Source organism: Canis lupus, chromosome 4 (assembly GCF_003254725.2).
Source record: "Canis lupus dingo isolate Sandy chromosome 4, ASM325472v2, whole genome shotgun sequence".
NCBI lineage: Eukaryota > Metazoa > Chordata > Mammalia > Carnivora > Canidae > Canis > Canis lupus.
The window spans coordinates 71,190,874-71,206,401 of NC_064246.1; the positions used below are offsets into that span (position 1 = coordinate 71,190,874).

At 40.2% G+C, this 15,528-nt stretch overlaps 1 long non-coding RNA gene across 3 annotated transcripts in view; it reads right to left on the reverse strand.

Annotated features, from left to right (window-relative positions):
- Positions 1 to 15,528, reverse strand: part of LOC112652751 (uncharacterized) — a 116,883-nt gene that overhangs the window by 15,346 nt on the left and 86,009 nt on the right. Inside the window, exon 2 of one of the 3 annotated variants that reach the window (XR_004815227.2) lies at positions 15,242 to 15,388. The exons of 1 other annotated variant lie outside the window; for it this stretch is intronic. This is a non-coding gene — a long non-coding RNA (uncharacterized LOC112652751). Of the gene's footprint in view, positions 1 to 1,138; positions 1,266 to 15,241; positions 15,389 to 15,528 lie in introns of those variants that run through there. One more of the 3 variants, XR_007410376.1, reaches the window with a different exon arrangement.

Consider the following 15,528-nt stretch of genomic DNA (forward strand, 5'->3'; position numbering starts at 1 on the left):
GGGGGATCTCTCTATTTCCTGGATCTGAATGCCTGTTTCCCTTCCCAGGTTAGGAAAGTTTTCAGCTAGAATTTGTTCAAATACATATTCTGGCCCTCTGGCCCTTTCGGCACCCTCGGGAACACCAATTAAACATAGGTTTTTCTTCCTCAGGCTGTCGTTTATTTCCCTTATTCTATCTTCATGGTCTTTTAATTGTTTGTCTCTTTTTTCCTCAGTTTCCCTCTTTGCTATCAACTTGTCTTCTATGTCACTCACTCGTTCTTCCACCTCGTTAACCCTCGTCGTTAGGACTTCTAGTTTGGATTGCATCTCATTCAATTGATTTTTAATTTCTGCCTGATTAGCTCTAAATTCTGCAGTCATGAAGTCTCTTGAGTCCTTTATGCTTTTTTCTAGAGCCACCAGTAGCTGTATAATAGTGCTTCTGAATTGGTTTTCTGACATTGAATTGTAATCCAGATTTTGTAACTCTGTGGGAGAGAGGACTGTTTCTGATTCTTTCTTTTGAGGTGAGGTTTTCCTTCTAGTCATTTTGCTCAGTGCAGAGTGGCCAAAAGTAAGTTGTACTTGATAGAAGCGCGAACTCTTCTCACTGTAGCATTCCAGGTGTTCTCTCTTTAATTCTCAGGCCGAATTCATAGATTTTCAGGATAATTTGAAGGTTTTCTAGGTAATTTGGTGGAGACAGGTGATTTGGAGACCCTACTCTTCTGCCATCTTGCCCCTCCCTTCAAAAAGAAATGATTTGAAACAAAGAATAAAAGGCATAAAGATTGGGACACCTGGGTGGCTCAGTGGTTGAATGTCTGCCCTTAGATCAGGTTGTGATCCTGGAATCCTAGGATCAAGTCCCTCTGCCTATGTCTCTGGCTCTCTCTGTGTCTCTCATAAATAAATAAATAAAATAAAATAAAAAAGGCATAAGGATTGATGAGGAAGAAATAAACTATCTATGTTTCTGACAATATAATTACATATATAGAAAATCCAAAGGAATCAACAAACAAAAACTACTTAGGGTTACTGAATGAATTTCCAAGGTCACAGTATACAATGGCAATATATAAAAATCAATTAATTGTATGGGAAAAGACAGCCTCTGCAACAAATGGTGCTGGGAAAACTAGACACTTACCTGCAAAAAAATGAAACTGGACCACTTTCTTATATCATACACAAGGATAAACTCAAAATGGATTAAAGACCTAAATATGAGACCTGAAACCATAAAAGAAACCATTAAAGTGAAAAAAGGCAAGCTACTGACTATGAGAACATATTTACAATACATGGATATATAAACAGATTCATTTCTAGGATATATAAAGAAGTTCTATAAATCAGTAACTTAAAAAATAAGCAAATTAAAAAGAAGGGAAAGGTGCAAATGGAAATCCTCCAACAGAATGTACAGAGTACCCAACAAGCACATGAAAAGCTGTTTAACATCATAGGTTATCAGGAAAATATAAGTTGAAGCCATAATGCGATACCACTATCTAGCTAAAATTAGATCGACCATATCAAGTTTTGGTGAGGATGTGAAGTAGCTAGAATTCTCACACATTACTTATGGAAGCATAAACATATCATCACTTTGGAAAACAATCTGACAGGTTTTTAGAAAGTTCAACATATCCTACCTTATGATGTCATTCCACTCCTAGAAATATATTTAAGAGAAATGAAAGCATATGCCTACAAAAAGACTTGTATACAAATGTCCATAGAAGCTTCATTCATAAGTGCTAAAAACTGTCAACAAACCAGATGTCCATCCAAAAGAATAAGTCAACTGTAGTATATTTAATACAGTGGATTTCTAGTCAGCACTAAAAAAAAAAAAAAAAAAAAAAAAAAAAAAAAAAGGAACTAAAGATACTTGTGACAATTTAGATGAATACACTGAATAACAGAAGCTAAAGGCAAAAGAATATATGCCATCTTATTTCACTTATATTAAGACCAAGTACAGACCAAATTAATATATGAAGATAGAAATCAGAACAGGGTTTGCCTCTGGGGGAATGAGGGAATGGACTAGAAAGTGGCATCCAACACCTTTCAGGAAAATGAAAATTAATGGTTAGGAAGGAGTACATACATTTATCAAAACTCATTAAACTGTACACTTAGATCTGGGCACTTTGCTGTGTGTGAAGTATTTCCTCGATAAAGGAAAGAGGGAAAAGAAAACAATCCTGAAAGCAAAAACACTTAACCGTATGAAAAAAACACAAATACACTTAAATGTAGGCTTCATTCTGTATCCAGATTACCAAATTTCTTATAAAAACATGACTTCACATGGGGCACCCGGGTGCTCAGTCGATTAAGCATCTGCCTTTGGCTCAGGTCATGATCTCGGGGTCCTGGGATCGAACCCTACGTCAGGCTCCCCGCTCAGTGGCAAGCCTGCTTCTTCCTCTCCTTTTGCCACACCCCTCTCCCCACTCATGCGTGCACTCTCTCTCTCTCACACACAAATAAGTAAATAAAATCTTTTTTAAAAATACAAAATACTGTGACTTCACAATGCAAGGAAGTACAAAAAAGTAATATAAAATCAAGCAAATATCAAAGTTTACTTTGAAAACAGACACACGTAGAACAGGATTCTTCAAGAGATAGAACAGGTTTTACAAAACCTGAGAGATTCCTCCTTTAGCAATCTATTTTTATGGTCAGCAAACCCCAGGAAAGTTTCTTAACATTTTTATCATAGTGAAATCTAGTTCCAGTGATTAGCCTCAAACATAATGAGTAGCAACTGATGGAAACAGTTGGGCTCTGGAGCCAGGCAAACCTAAATTCAAAGGAGTGTCAAAGTACTAAAGCCAAAGTACAAAAGTACAAAGTACAAAATAGCCAAAGTACAAAAAGAAAAAAGAATTAAGATACTAAACACAGTGTCAGAGACACTAAGTTAGTTTTAAAGGGTAATTGGAACTCTCAGTATATTCTCTTTCAAAACAGAATTCAATTATTAGTTGATAATAAACTGATAACTAGAAAAACCCTCAAATATATAAATATATTTATCCTCAAAACTGATAACTAGAAAAATCCTCTATGCCTGAGTTGCTCTGTGACTTGGACTAGAATCTCTGCTTTTCTGGGCCCCAATTTCTTCATCAGTAAAATGGAGAGAGGTTTGCTCTGAACTTTAAAGTTCAGAAGATAACAGATAGGAAGCACTTAGTGCCTGGCACATAGACAACTCTCATAACCAGTGGCTGCAATTATTACTAATGGGGAACATTATGCTACCTGAGAAAAGGTAGCAGAAGTAGGTGGGAGCTGAAGTTTTTAAAGAGAGGTGTTTATTTTGCTGAGCAACCAACCAAGCCCTGTGTCACCTTGGCTGAATGTCTGAACCTCAGATGGTATATTTTATACTAATGAAACCACCATATCCTGTCTCATTTTATGACCCCAGAGGTCTGATTCTGGGTTGGCCCCTTAGCACCCACAAAATAAACAACCATACAAACAACAGGGCTCAGAATGGCTACCTGGGTTTTCCATACTGTGGACAAAGTTCAATATACAGGTTTTTTTGTTTTGTTTTGTTTTTTTTAAGATTTTATTTATTTATTCATGAGAGACACACAGAGAGAGGCAGAGACATAGGCAGAGAGAGAAGCAGGCTCCATGCAGGGAGCCTGATGTGGGACTCTTATCCCAGGTCTTCAGGATCACGCCCTGAGCTGAAGGCAGGCACTTTAGCCACTGAGCCACTCAGGGATCCTGATACACAGTTTTTAAGGATAATAGAAACTGCCACCAGGTGACTTCCAATCCCATTCCCTAAAAAGAACATAATTATAGGAATAGCAGACTTTCAGATCACTTTTCTAAACATGAGTTTAATACCTCAGGGTTTTCCCATATCAAGATCCTATCTGTACAGCCTACCTACTCTGTTCCTTTGGAAACAAGCATATCTGCTTCCTTAGTTTGCCTGTAGAATTTGAAGATAATCCCAGTATAGATTATATATTCTCTGGGTCCAAAATAGGATTTCTGTGGCTTCACACTATTGTCATCATATCACATCAGAGAATCTCAGAATTGCAAGGGATCTCTTTGGAAACCACACCACCTTCTTCATAGCTCCACCTACTGAGAATTTGTGGTCAGCTCTATCATTTCCATTGTCTTGAACTTCATTACCTTGAAAGCCTGCTTAATTCATGGATGGTGAGCTCAAATTGGAGAGTTCTCTTTATTCTAATGAAAGAAAATCTTCCCTTCATATACTCTCTCAGGATTACTTACCCACCCTTGGAAGAAAAACAGGATTGATGCACTTCCTCTTCACATGGTAGGTCTTTCCCCACTTTTGGAGTGGCCAGCAACTTCCCTGACCACAGCATCCAAACCAAGATGTTCCTTATTGTTATCTACTTATACCTTTGCTGTTTCCTTCAAAGTGCTTATAAAAATTTGCTATTGTTTTCTGTCTTTTTTATAAGAGAACGTTAGCTCTCAGAAGGGCCACATTGCGCTTAGTTATGGCTATACTGCCAGCACCTGACATTGAACCTGGCACATCATGGGTACTCCATGGACACTGGATATGTGAGTATATATCTTTAGACATTTTTAAATAGCTCATACTCTCTCCTTAGCTTTCTGTGACCTGACCATATATTTTTATTCCTTCTGAGAGTTTTCAAAGTGCAAAGCCCAGAGAGGAAGAAGGTAACAAATCCCTGTAAAGGAGACTGGCATAAAGAATTGAGAAGTGGTGAGGTTGTAGAACTGGCCAAAGTATGTGCTTTGCCCAAAGGCACTCAATTTCAAGAAATTTTTAACCACTGGATTACTGAGCATAACATGTCTGTGGCTGGATTGGGCCTGCAGGCCACCATTTTATAAACCCTCTTTCAACTCCTTTCTTGAATGTGATTTGCAGACCCTTCATCTCCCTCCCTTGGAATATTCCAGTATGTCAGTATCTCTCTTGAAGTTTAATTGACCAGGAAGTCACAGCACATGGGGCCCAGTGCACATGGGACTGTTAACCTTCTGTGGTCTGGATAGTAAACCACTCTCAGAGCAGCCCAGGAGGCCTGAGGTCTCTGAGCAGATGTCCCACATTACTGTTGGCTCCAACTGAGTTTGTAGTCAATACGTCTTTTTTTGCCATGAGCTGCTGACAAGCCACTTAATGATAATAATATTTATGCAACAGCCCAAACAAAGGTCTCTGGCCTTGAAGAATTTAGACCATATACACTTCTTGATGATGTTTCCTTTCTGCACAAGTCCTGACAAGGAGAACAGGATTCCCCAATCACTCTGATCTAACCCAGACAGATGAGGCCCAAACAACCAATTGAATCACAAAAGAATAATCCAGTCAGTTGCTCTTCCTGACCAAGGTAATTAAACTAGACCAATAGACCTGGTTGCATTTTAATATCACCTCTGGCCTCATTACTGGGGATTCTGACTGAGTCTGCATCACCAGGAGCCTATACCGACAACAAATTCCCTAGATGATGTGGCACATCTAAGAGCCCACATCTGGGGTCCACTGTCTAGCTTAACAGTATCAGTATCACTCACAAATTCTCAAAACTCTAGAAGTGAGGCCCTCTCAGAGACAGACACATCCTAAAATTTGAGAGCCACCTGTCTAGATCAGGGTTGATGAACTGTTTTACTAAAGAGCAAATATTTTAGGCTTCGTGGGGTGAGAGGCAAAATTGAAGGCATTATGTTGGTACTTACATAACTGTTTTAAATGTAGCCATTTGTTATAGGTTAAATTGTGTCCCACTCCCTCCCCTTCTCCAGAGAAGATATATTGATGTCCTAATCTCTAGTACCTCAGAATGTGGCCTTGTTTGGAAAAAGGATCTTTGAGAGATAGTCATGTTAAGATGATATTATTAGGCTGGTGTCCTTATAGAAAGAGGAAATGTGGACATTGAGAGAAACACAGGAGAACGTTATCTACAAACCAAGGAATGCCTGAGGCTTACCACAAGCTAGGAGTAAGGCATAGAACATGTCCTCCCTCATAGCCCTGAGGAGGAAACAACCCTGATGACATCCTGATTTTGGACTTAGCCTCCATAAATGTGAGAAAATAAATCTGGGTTTAAGTCACTCAGTTTGTGGTACTTTCTACGCAACCCTAGAAAATGTATACACCATTTAAAATATAAAAACAATTCTTAGACCAAGGGCCATATAAAAACCAGAAGCCAGATATGGCCCATGGACCATACCTAGAATATGCCCCACCATGATGATGATGGCTTAACAGCCTGGAAATCAACACATTGTTCATAATCTCATAGTAGACCCAGTCTCACATCCCTAAATTCAACTCAAATACTACCTCTTTGGAGAGGTTTTCCCTAATCTCTATAATGTTAACCATGTACTTCAAGGATCTTGCCAGCCTTGCTCACTGCTACATCCTTAGAACCTGACATATTTCAACTTCCAGTAAATATTAAATGAATGAGCGAATTTAAGACAGATAATCACAAAGCACAGTTTTCAGAGAAGCAATTTAAATCCACGGGGTATCACTGATTGTCTGAAATAACACAGCAGAAAACCCAGGATTAAAATCCTCTTGTCTAGACTTCAAAACTTACAGTCTTTTCATTGTACCACTCCATCTCTTAAACATACCTAAGCCTGTCCTGGAACACTGGCATTTAGGATACAATACATTATCCATATTTTTATGTAAGAGGTTCCCAAACAAAAAGGGATGTTGGGAACTTAAGTGTGATTGACACCTGGCCATTAAGCGACCACTGGCAGGCTGAGGAGGAGATACCCCAGAACATTTACTGAGAAAAAAACTCTGTGGTAGATATTTGCCAGGGCTACCTAGCTCCCATTCCCTTATTAACCACACCTCGATTTCATTTTGGAAATCAGTTCTTTTCCAGTGTGTAGCCAAGGCAGGAGATAATTCGTAGAGCCTGCCTTCCAACTACAAAGAAAATGACCAATCCATACAATATCTGCCCAAGGATACAGTCAGGGACCTGTACGTGGTCTAAGCTCACCTGATTGGACACTGTCTCCCAGACTTTTTAACTCCCAAATAACATGGGGCACAGTATATTAGTTATTGATTGCTGTATAGCAAATAGCCACAAATTTAGCATCTTAAATTGATGTGCATTTGTTCATTATTCTGTAGGTCAGAATTCAGGGATGTCGTGCTTGTGTTCTTCACTCATGGTCTGTGATGGCTAATTTTATTTTATTTTATTTTATTTTTTTTTTTGTTTTTTGATGGCTAATTTTATATGTCAACTTGATTGGCCTAAGGGATGCCCACATAAATGGTAAAGTATTATTTCTGGGTGTGTCTGCGAGGGTGTTTCTGAAAAAGATTAGCAGCTGAATCAGTAAGGAAAAGAGATGGCCCTCACCAATCTGGGAAGGCATGATCCAACTGTGGGCCTAAATAAAACAAAAAGGTGGTGGAGGAAGGGCAAATCTGCTCTCTCTTAGGCTGGGACATCCATCTTCTCCTGCCTTTGGACATAAGCGCTCCTGGTTCTTGGCCCTTCATACTTGGACCAGCATTTATACTATTAGCTTTCTGATTCTCAGGCCTCAGGACTTAGACAGTATTATTTCCTGGTTCTCTAGCTTGTAGACGGCAGCTCATAGGACTTCTCAGCCCCCATAATCATGCAAGACAATTCCTATAATAAACCTCTTATATATACCTACATATACATCCTATTGATTGTTTCTCTGGAGAACTCTGACACAAAATCTCACAAGATGCTGTGTACCCATCTGACACCTCTTCCAAGCTCATTCTTGTTATTAGAATTCAGTTCCTTGCAGTTGCAGGACTGAGTTTCTTGTTTCTTTTTAGCTGTTGGCAGGGGGTCACTTTCAGCTCCTTGCAGCTGTTTTGTGGTCCCTCCATCTTCAAAGCCAGCAATGGCACATAGCACCCTTCTGATGCTTTGAATCTCTCTACTTCCTGTTCTGCCTTCCTCTTCTGCTTTAAAGAGCTCACATGATTAGATCAGGCCCATCCCAATCATCTCCACATGTTAAGGTCGACTGATTTGGACTTTATACCCAGAAAATCCTTTCACACGATACCTAGATTCATATTCTACAGTAACAGGGGACAGGAATCTTGGGTCCTCTACAGAATTCTGCCTACCTAGAGGTGATCTTCATTGCAACAGGCAACAGTGGTGGTCATGTCCCAGCCACTTGGTTCCTGCTGGGAGACAGAGACATTGCTATGTGTGTCTTACGTCCTGCTTCTTCGGTCTGTGGTGCTTCCTTGGTTCTTATCATTCCCAAGCTTAGTCTCCTAGCCTGTCATCAAATCTGGTAATTCATAATATAAATAAATAAACCTCTATTTACCTGATATCATCCCAAACTGCTTTCTGTTGGACTCAAGAAACCTGTCTCAAGCTCCAGATGATGCCCAGCAATCCACCACAAAACAGGGATTCTTACAGAAGGGGAAGTGTGGTAGGGCAGGGAAAACCCACAGGCGGCTTTATCAAACCACATACCTCCATCCCCATAAATCTGACATGCTGGTTTAAAATACTGGAGCTCTATTAAACCACAGGAAAGCAATGACTTTTTAATTTTTTAAATATGGAACACTTCACAGATCTGTGTATCAGCCTTGCACGAGGGTCATGCCAATCTTGTAATCTTTCATTTAAACAAAAGTAGTTAGTGGTCTATACGGTAAAAATAAATTAACTGGTCAGGCTGCACAAAATCATGTTCTAATTTTTTTTTAAGATTGGGCTAGACAGAAGCTGAAATTAAACAATCTGACACTAGTTAAAAGGTGAAATACCTATCAAAAAAATCTTTTGACCCCACATAGTTGTTATCCTAATTTTAAATTCATGTTTTCCTAAACCAAACAAATTCTTCTCAAAGAAAGACTCAGCCAGATAACACATGCCTTGAGGTTCAGGCTTTGTACCTGAGCTTGTGGGCAAGGTCACCTTTAAATATAAAACCTAACGTGCGCAGGGTTCCTAGGGCGGCTTTGATGGAAGCCTTCGTGTAACAATATAGCCCTTTTCAGTTTATAGTTTCCGCCCCCCCAGGATTTCTGTGTTCTCTGGGGTGAAAAGACTTGGTCAATTCATTTGAATCTGATCATAAGAGCCCAGTCTGTTGCCTTCCAAACTTAGGTTTTTCTGATCCCCGACAAATCCGAAAAGTATAACTGCCCCAGACTAGACAGGGTTATTGGCCTAGGTACCAGTGCCTCAGCAGTCCAGACTGCAGAGAAAAGGGCAGACGAAGCCACCCCCTCTCTCCCTGAACCTTGATTTTGTTTATAGACGGCAGCATTTATGTGGAAAAATGTGTTTGCGCCAGCCTCCTTGAGCAGTACTGGGGCAGCTCTTTCCTCCTTTGTTGAACTGAGCTTGGAAAAAGCCCCTCAGAGTGAGGAATGGCTGGCACTGGCCAGAACATGCTGTATATTTCCACAGCCTACTCCAATATAAACAGACCAAGCTTATTAGTTCATGAAGAGCCAGGAGCTCCCCTGCTCGGGGAAGACAAATGCCACATCCAGGGAAATCAGGGAAGAGATCAAGCACACATTTTGTGCACATCTGTCTCTGCTCCCTGCTCATACGTATCTAGGGTTCTCACTTTCCTTGCATAGCTTCAGGCCCCTAGAGTGTGTTGCTTAACATTTAGCTCCAGGATAAGGTGTTCTGTGCCTTCCAGGCATCCTTGGTTTTTTAGGAGCAGGCAGGAAAAGTGAAGGAGACATTCCCTACTTTAAACTCTTGACTAATGAATGCAAAGGGCACCTGAACAGCACAGAGATGTAGCATTCAGAGTCTGGAGTCTGATGGCCAGATTTGAATTTAGCTACACACCCATATTGGCCAGGAAAAGTCCTATATTTAACATCAGACCCCAAATCTCAGAGACTAAACAAAACACAGGTTTACTGCTCACTTCATGTCACTCTACAATGTGTTTTTGGCCAAGAGGCTCTGCTCCATGCAGGGACTCAGGCTCACTGTATCCATGTCTTCATCCAGAGCCCTGGAGTTAGCAAGTCAGGGAAGAGCGATTATGGTCTGAGTATGTGTCTCACTTTCACCCACTAGCCAGGGACCAGCACTCAGTTACAGTTTCACCCATCTGCAGGGGAGGTTGGAAATACAGTGTAGCTGTGTGCCCTCAGGCAAATGAAAAATGGTTTGGTAAACAATTACCTGGTCTCTGCCATAGCTGCTTACTTAAGAAAATTTCTGTGTTAAATGTTTTAACTTCTTTCCCTGTTAATTGGGTTATTAGTCAGGATCCTTCAGAGAAACCAAATGTGTGTATGTTAGTGTGTTTGTGTGTGTGTGTGATACACATAGAGATGGAGAGAATGAATAACTAAGAAATTGGCTCACATGACTATTAAAGCTGGCAAGTCCAAAATCAACAGATCTGCAGATCTGTAGGCAAGAGTTTATCTAGGCTTGAGTTTGAGTTTGGGGACAGTCTGGAGGCAAAATTTCTCCTTCAACTGATTGGACGAGGCCCATCACATTATGGCCCATCACTCTGCTTCATAGTCTACTGATTTAAATTTAACCTCATCCAAAAAGTACCTAGAAAGCAATTATCTAGACTAGTGTGACTAAATATCTGGGTACCATAGCCCAGCAAGTTAATACATTACCATGAACCATTATTATAATGGGTATGATAAATTAGTATTACAAAGCACCCAGGACCATGTCTGGCACCTAGAAAGGTCTCTGTGAACATTAGTTTACCATAACTACTGTTGTTATATTATCATTACTGCTGATACATGAGGCCTGAACATAGCACCATAGCACTACCACCACCTTACCACTCCCCTCAACTACCCCAGCAAACCATCTAGGGAGTTACTAACCTATAAAGGGCTTATTTTACTTAGATAAATATTTTCTTAATTTTTTTCCAAAGCATTTTCCCATCTACTATTTTACTCAGTCATTCACTCAAACTTATGAAGCAGGCAAGGTGAGATTATTCCTACTGTTTTTATTTTATTTTTAAAAATTTTATTTATTTATTCATGAGAGACACAGAGAGAGAGGCAGAGACACAGGCAGAGGGAGAAGCAGGCTCCATGCAGGGAGCTCGACATGGGACTTGATCCCAGGATCACGCCCCGGGCTGAAGGTAGCACTAAACCACTGGGCTGCCCTGTTTTTATTTTAGAGCTGAGGGTCAAAGAGGATGGCTGCCCTCCTGCCCACCCTTCCTAGTTTGTGCCCTATCCCAATCTCCACATTGTGTTTCAGGAGAGCCACCCCTGCCCTATGTGAGAGGTGCCTTTCTTCCTACCTGATCTAAAATTTATTCTATATTATATTCCCATAGAAGTAATAATGTAACAAGTGTTGAGTAGGATTAATTGAAATACTCCTATTAATACTATGCTTCAGGTATTCCATTAAATAGGTATTCGTACACAGATCTCAGGGAATCTAATTCACCATTTGAAACATTTCAACTATTATTTCCATGGAAAAACAAGCCCCATGATTCAAGAATTGAACATATGAATGAATTTAGGGATAGGACTCTGTAAGAGAGGATTTCCTGCATGAATTCAGATACCAGTATGGGTTTAGGCATTCCTGGGAACCAGTTAGAATTTGTCCTTCCCATTTTCTATGTTCTGGGGCTCACCCTTCTACAGCCAGTCTATTTTCTTCATCACTGTTTATGCTAAATAAATAGGATGAAGCAGAAGTCAAAAGTCTGGGTATCTGATTTGGTTCTGCCGTAACCAGATGCAGAAGTCTTTTTACTTTGGTTTCCTTGCAGATCAAGGGGGTTTCAGGAACTCATGGTTGGTTGCCTATCAGCTACAACATTTCTCAGTCTACTCTGGGTCACCCTTCCACAGGGTCTGATACCTGCCTGATAATCTAGACTCACAAAGCTCTGCTTCCTCCCATCCTACATAGTGGTTCTGAAGTCTCAAAGAGGGATCATAATGACCCCAAAGCCTTCAACACACAAAAGAATCCATTGCTAATGGTGGGAGTTCAGGCACAGAGCCACTCTGCTAGGCCCCAGCCATTGTCCCCTAAATTCTATCAATTGGGAAACAGCACATTCTCCACCCTCTCACCAGTCAGTTTGGGATTATGTATCCAGCCACCCAAGGTTAGAGAAAGAATGTTTATGCAGGCTGAAATGATCAGAGTAATTGGAGCCATGAAAACTTCAGTTGGAGAGTTATTCAATCACAGATATTGTCCCTCAAAACCCAAATCCCTTAGAGAGCAAATTATTTCAGCTGCCTGAGCTGGTGCACTTTTGAATGCAGTTGGTACAGAGCCTCCTTCCCAGTGAAAAGCACGATCCCCTCTCCCCAAGGGCACTAGTGACCCCCACAGAACCTTTTCTCCCTGACCTGCATGCTGGCCAATCATGCTCTTCTGAAACTAGATACTGTGAGGCCAGACCTGTGCATAGCAAAAGAGGCTGTCCAGCTCATTAATCCAATGAAAGGATAGCTTTACACAGGGCACATAGCGTTCCACTCAGCCCATAATGCCCGCATGTTTCTGGGGGCGGCATTGCTGTTAAATATCCAAGACAAATCTAAGCCTGCTGAGCAGTCCATCCACTCTTGTCAACTCTGAGCAAAATAAGTCACACAGTGTAGTGTCACACAGTGTAGTGTAACACAGACCTAATGGTTCTGAGACCTAAGATTTGGCCCAGTTTCTGTAACTTGCTTAATAGGTGACCTTGCACAAGTCATTTCACTTGTATGGGACCATTTGGCTCTAGGATTCTATCACTAGAACCACATATAACCATGGAGTCATGACATTCTTCACTTTTATTATTTTCTCTCCAAAAGAAAAAGGTTTAAAAATGAAAGAAAACAAACATCAGACACCTTTGACATATCAGGATAGTCTTTCAATCCTCCCAATAACCCAATGAGACAAGTATTATTGTCCTTATTTTACAGATGAGGAAGTTTAGTAAATGCTATGAGCTGACTTGTGCCTCCCCCAAATTCATAAGTTGAAGCTCTAACCCCCAATGTGACTATATTTGGAGATAGTACCTTTAAAGAAGGTAGTTAAGGTTAAATGAGGTCATTAGGGTAGGGATCTAATCCCATAGGACTGGTGGCCCTGTAAGAAGAGAAGGAGAGTCCTTCCCCCACCACATACACAGAAGAAAGGCCAGGTGAGCACACAATGAGACAGCACATGCTCAAGAAAATATATTTGACTGAAGACTTAATGACATTCATTTAAACTTGAAAAGTGAACTTGAACCTCCAGTCTCTAGGCTCAGGAAGTTTGAAAATAGTCTTAAATCTCCTACTACTTAATAAATACTTCAACTTTAAGAATAACAGACATAAACCATTCAACTAGAACTGGACAATTACAAATTTCTGAAACAATTTTTGTTTTTTAATTACCGATCAATTTTAAGTCTAAACTTTCTCTGATGCTAGTTCCAGGGTGACATTGTCCTAACACTGCCATAATCAACAGAAAGCAGACTTCATTGGTTGACAAATTCTACCATCATTTCTATTTATCATAGTCTCCTTTGTCCAAGGTAGAGAATAATTCACACACATATAAGTATTCATGCATGTACATATGTGTGTATTTGCCTGGACCTGCATAAAATACCCTTGAAAGTATTCACCAAAAATACTGGTAACATTGGTTTTCTCTGAAGAGAACTTGGAGGATCAAAAGAGGGAAGAGAGGCTTTAAAAAATATGGGTGTGGTTTCTTAAAATTATTTACTATTCAATTGAGGTAAAATATGTAAATCTTAAGTGAATAGCTCAATGAATTTTTTACATATGTATCTACCCATATAAACAAATAATCGAAATACAGAACATTCCTAGAACCCCAGAAGATACCCCTGCTCCTACCTAGTCAATACCCAGCCTCCCAAGATAAGCACTGTATAAATGGATTCATACAGTATATAACTTTTTGTGTCTGGCTTCTTTCACTGAATATTATTTTGATGAGATTCATCCACATTGTTTTTCATATGGCAGTTCTTTTTCATTACCATATAGTGTTCCATTAGGTAAATGAATATACGACAGTTTGTATAACTACTACTGTCGATAGACATTCAGTTGTTTTCAGTTTGGGAATATAATGAATCAAAGCTGCTGGAAGTATTCTGGTAGTATTCTGGGAGTCTCCTGGTGATCTTACAAGTACTGAGGAATAGCTAGATCCCAAGTAAGGGTATTCTGATGTTAGTAGATATTTCCAAGCAGCTTTTCCAAGTGTTTGTACCAATTTACACTAGCACCATCTGTGTATGAGCATTCCAGTTAGTTGCTTCACATAACTGCCAACTTTTGGTATTGTCAAAGAGAGACAGTAAGCAAGAATCTATATATAGAGAGATATATATGTATCCTTCTACAACTTCTGAATTTTGAAAAAAGAGTCATTTATTTATTAGGGCGCACATGAGTGTGAGCAGTGGGGGTGGGGCAGGACAGAGAGAGAAATCTTCAAGCAGATTCCTCACTGAGCAGGGAGCCCCACACAAGCTCAATTCCATGACCCTGAGATCATGACCTGAGCTAAAACCAAGGGTCAGTCACTTAACCAACTGAGCCACCCAGGTGCCCCTGCAACTTCTGATTTTAAACCATTTGTACATATTGCCTATTCATGGTTACATAAAAATATAGCTTGAACACTTAATAAAAGACACAAACTGGCAAAAGTTATGTCTTTCTTTAACAGAGATGAATGGCTAGGAGCTTTCCAGATATTCAGCACAGAAAGGGAACTGAGGACTCTGTGACTTGAGCTCTGTAAATGGTGCTGGGAATCCCACTGAGCTGTCAGCCTGAAAAAGAGGCTGACCACCTGAGACCTGAAAAACGTCAAAGACCTTAAAAGACCACTGCACTGGTGAACCCTTACTGTTGAGAGTGGCCACAGGAAGCCCTGGCTAATGACAGAAACCACAGGAAGACTTAGGAGGTAGCATCCACGGAAGCAATATCTAGGAGCAGCCTCATCTGCACCTCCAAGATCACCAAGAATCTCTTTCAGGAAGCACTCACTGGTATGAACAGTAGACTGGAGGGTTAAACCAGAGAATCCCCATTACTCAAGATCCTTGACACTGTTCATTTTCTTGGCTGAATCATCTTCAAAATCCAAAGAGAGACTACATTAGAGCTCACCAGTTTGGGAACGCATACTTCCTTGTTGGGGGAGGACAACCATTCTTCATCAGGAATGAGGCAATACTTGGAGGCTCAAAAATTCTGCATAAAGTCTCCAGACAGCAAGAGACCAACAACCATCCAACTTCCAGTAGAAAAGAAAACCTGGAAAGGATAGGTTAAATCAAAAGCTTTAAGCTCTCAACCATGACCCACAGGAAGAAAAATAGTTTACACTGAAAACCCAATACACATGATACCGAATTTAAGTTGTCATCAATTGCAAGATACACCATAACTTTACC